At 51.6% G+C, this 4,394-nt stretch overlaps 1 long non-coding RNA gene across 4 annotated transcripts in view; it reads right to left on the bottom strand.

Annotated features, from left to right (window-relative positions):
* Positions 1 to 283: 283 nt before the first annotated feature.
* Positions 284 to 4,394, bottom strand: part of LOC111758596 (uncharacterized) — a 5,660-nt gene continuing 1,549 nt past the window's right edge. For all 4 annotated transcript variants that reach the window (XR_010049296.1, XR_010049297.1, XR_010049298.1 and 1 more), the window contains one exon: positions 284 to 3,234. This is a non-coding gene — a long non-coding RNA (uncharacterized LOC111758596). The remainder of the gene's footprint in view (positions 3,235 to 4,394) is intronic.

The following is a 4,394-nucleotide window of genomic DNA, read 5'->3' as shown; positions in this document are numbered from 1 at the left end:
CTTCTAAATCAAAGGAGAAAAACATCTTGTCCAACCTCTCTAACACCTTATTTTAACTTCCATTCCAAAAAGGACAAAATGTTCCCCTTCCCTCCTTCTTCTCTATGTATCTTTGTGTCCACCCTGATCTTTGAAATTTACCCCCAGACCCCAGGATGTAGCCCCTACCATGCCTTCCCCAGAATCCAGGAGGCACCAGAGCCTTCTCCCTGCAAGGGCCTGAGACTGACGCCAATCACGTCGGGGCCTCTCACAGTGCCCATTCTACTATGAATTCCCAAGGTCAAAACCATTCTGGTGTTATTAAAAACATAAATGTTGCATACCAGGCAGCAGGGGGAAAAATTATAAGGCAGCCAGACGAGAGGGAGATGGAGAGGCCGGTAATTGTCTTCGTCTTCCCAGAGTCAAGCTCCACAGAGCTGGAGCCGCACACAGAACATTGCTTTTTAATTTAACTCAGTAAGGTCAGCGGCAGCAAATGAGGCAGGGGAGGAATGGCACCTCAGAGGGAGGGTGCTGGGCCTGCAGAGCCAGGGCATCAGGCCAGCATCTTCCCAAAGCGCCAGGGGAAGCTGAGAAAGGAAGGCAGCAGGAGGGGGAGGTCTCAGTGACTTAGCTCCCCGGGGAACATGTCGGGCTGTGGGAGTGGGGGAGACACAGGAACCTCAAGGATCTTGTGAGAGCCGGAGGGAGCACAGGGTTCAGGTGGAGCAAAGAGACCTTAAGGGACATCAGAAGGACCCAGGATGATAGGGACAACAACCCCACCCTCCCTCTCCACAATACCCACTCTACAGAAGGGAATAGCAGGGCTCGCAGTTGAAACTCAGAGGTTCCCTTTTAGGTGAATCCCGAAACCCAATCAGAATTCTATGTGAAGTGGATCACTCGGTCCCAAACTCTTTACCTCCAAGAATCCAAGGAGGTAGGAAAAAAGAAACCAAAGTGAGCTGCACCCCCTCAGAACTCTCCCCTACTTTCTTGGGATGCTGACTTTCCATCTGCAGCTCCACTAGCTACGTGGTGGTCCCTCCATTGCCGGTGCTGCAGAATGGACGGATGTTCGACAGAGACGCAGGTAAACTGGGGTAGGGAGGCTGAGGAACCTGGGGTTTTCTGAATAGACCCAGTAAGCATGGAGAAGAAAGGGTCTCTGAGGGGTTGGGGATCAGTTTTGAAAAAGCTGTGCAGCTATGAGATGCAGTAACTTCAAATGCATTTTGGAGCTGACTTTGGAAGTCCTTCTGCAGGTCAGACTTCAACTCCTCCTGCTTCAGTTTTACCTTGTCTCCCTTTCTGGGCTTCTTTTAGCAATGGATGATAATAACAGTCCATTTGAGACCTAAAGTCAATCTCAATTTTCTCTCTCCATCTAGAAGTGTCCTTGCTACTTGGCTCTTCTCCCAGGCTTGTACTCTCCTACCAGTTGGGAATTCAAAGCTCACAGAGGAAGCCTCCAATGTCAGTTGGAAAGCTGAAGCCCATCGCCCTCATAATGAACATCCCTTCCTGCATCCCCTTCTCCCTTTCCATGAATCTGCTCTTAGCATACGGATCCAAATCCTGCAGTTCTCAGTATCCGCCACAAGGTGGCGGCCAGTACACTGACTAGTCCCAAACTTGGCCTGCTGCCTCATAGGAGCCCAGACACTGTCTCCACCCGGATCTCCACTCTACCCGTTCTGTCCCAGGCAGAAGCCAACCTCTGCAAAGAAGATTCTGGAAGGACTGTGGCCCTGGGGACACATGGGCTGGGTGCAGATTGGGTGAGAGAAAGAACAAGTGGAGGGAGGTCTGGAAGCAAAAGACAGACGCTGAGAAACCCGAGTGGAAAAATTGTGGGGGCCAGTGATACACCACAGCCAGGCCCCCACCCGGGGGCCCAGGAAAGCAGTGCCTAGCAGAGGCTGGTAACAAGGCCAAAGGCAGCCAGAGCTAGGGCTTAGGCTGAAACAGGAGCAAACATCAGGAGGAGGTCTCGGAAGGGGTCTGCACCACTGCCTCCCACAACGAGATGAGAGCCATTACTGCTGCCATTCCCAGAAAAGAAGAAAAAGGGAAGTCTTGGTCACTCTCCACTGCAGTTCTGACCCTGCTGATGCATGCAGAGGGGTCCTGGGAGAGAAGGAAGTCACAGCTGTCCTCAGGGGGGTGTAGGGAGGGGGGCAGTCAACTAGGAAAGGAAAAAACAAGAAGTAGCCCAGGCACCTCAGCAGTGGTTTAGAAAGGGACCCTTTGGGACCCTGGCACAGGAAGATTAAATAGATGAGCTTCCCAGAAGAAGAGAGCGTGGGACAGGACTACACAGGGCTGAGGGGGAGGGGCAAGGATGGCTCAGGCAAGGAGAGACTGACTACACAAGGCAAGGAGGAAGGGCCCTAATTAGGTGAGGTGGAGATAAGAGAGCAGCCTGAGGGTCCTGCAGAGGGAGAAGGAAGCGCAGCGGTGGGCAAGAGACCTCCAGGCCGCCAGGAAGGCCAGGAAGGCCAGGAGGAGGTCACTGCAGGTTTCTGCAGGAAAAAGGGGGCAGAACTCCATCCCGGCCGGAACACTCCCCCATTCCACCTCCCTGCCTCCATAAAGCCGAGAGACCAGCAACAGATTCTAAGGTCCTCCGGATGGAACACAAGAAAGATTCCTAGAACAGGAACCAGGAGCCTGAACTTTTCAGACACAGCCACCCGATAGCAAGACACTCTGGCTCCTGTCTGTAAGGAGGGCAGGAACTTAAGTCTTGAACACCTTCTCTGAGACTGTGCGACTGATGATTGTCCTCCTCCCAAAGAATCCATCTATGACCCACCCGCAGGTTTAGTCCTATGTTCTTGGTGTCCCTGTTCTCCAGACCTATTCAGCAAGCCAGAAACAACTACTCCCATGCTGCAGGAAAGGGGGAGGGCGAGGTTCTCATTTCACAAATCTAGCCTGTGACTGTTTGGATACAGTATAGAAGAGGACTTGAGGTTAGACTCACAGAAGAACTTGCCCCACTAATGGCCTGACAAATTGTTTGCATCCAATTCAGTGAGAACATAGACATGGCCTTGTCAGGCTCCAAGGCACAGAGAGGTTGCTTTGGTCCTTGTGTGGAGCTGACGAGTGAACTTTTCCCTGAAGCACGATCCTCCCAGCATCAGAAGGTTGCACACAAAGACTCCAGGGATCTCCCATCCTGAGGCAGAGTAGTGTGTCTCAGGAACTGCAGGACAGTCAGAAGCTAGTTGCTAAAACCTGTGGAGAGCAGGGTGGGAGAGAGAAGAGGTTATTAAACCGTCCACTATCCAGGCACCATCCCAGGCCAGAGCAGTGCTCCCAAACAGTTCCAACTCAAGCCCCGCATGAAGGCCTCAGGACCCAGACTTGGGCCAGCCTCAGGTCTGGGCCCCTGTTGCCATCCCCCTGGGCCTAGCAGGGCAAAGTCACCCACTGGCCAGGCTCCCCAGGACCCTACCCAGCCCAGCAGAAACAGCCTTCCTCTCCTGGCCTCGACCTCACCCTTATAGACCACCTCCAGAGCCTGTCAGTCATACCAGACATTTGAGCAAGTCACAGATGTCTTCAAAGGAGTCTTCAGGCTCCCCTGGGACATCACACATGTGCACATATGCACACATTCACCTGCACACATACACACATGTAATGCATATTCACACAGACAGACCCTCAAAATACACACCTGCACACACTCACATATCACACACATTCGTACACAGATGCAGCAGACACATAAACTCTATAGACATGCATACACACAAACTTTTTTACACTCACATTCATCACTTTTATACGCAAACACACCCCTCTAGTCCTTTCTGCTGACTAAGAATCTAAAGACCAGTCATGTAGACTCTAGAGCCTTAGAGTGCCCAGGGACACAAGCCTCGAGAAAACCTACTTTGAGTTTCTTAGCCCAAAATGGAGCCCTTTTGCTATATTCCCTTCCCTGCCTATTCAGGCCATGAAAGTGGAACTTACAAAGATCATTCAGTCACACAACAAACATTTTTGAGCACCCCCTATCCCTGTGCAGGTAGGTGAGGCAGACATTTAAAAGGGTAAGACTCTCTTGCCCATGGTGTGGTGGAGACAGCAAGAGCTCAGGAATCAAGGATCTGAGTTCAGATCCTGCCTTTGCTTCTTCATAAGCTGTGTTACCTTGGACACATTACACAACCTCTCTGAGCCTCAGTTACATTAACTGTAAGGTAGACTTAATAAAACTTACCCAATAGTGCTGTGAGGATTAAAAGACAAGCAAAGCCTCAACTAGAAAATGGGCCCACTCTGAAAAGCAATCTCATTCCCTTCCCTGGCCTCTGCGGTAGAGGCAGGGGCAGAGCAGCTCCCCAACACCCTCCCAGACCTGCGGGCGCTGAAACAGAATCCCAGTC

The sequence above is a fragment of the Cavia porcellus genome, unplaced genomic scaffold (assembly GCF_034190915.1).
Source record: "Cavia porcellus strain 051 isolate PalLab524CR breed Dunkin Hartley unplaced genomic scaffold, mCavPor4.1 scaffold_8, whole genome shotgun sequence".
In the NCBI taxonomy this organism is placed as follows: Eukaryota; Metazoa; Chordata; class Mammalia; order Rodentia; family Caviidae; genus Cavia; species Cavia porcellus.
Note: the sequence above shows the minus strand (reverse complement) of the source record. Positions and strands in the feature narration are given on the sequence as shown.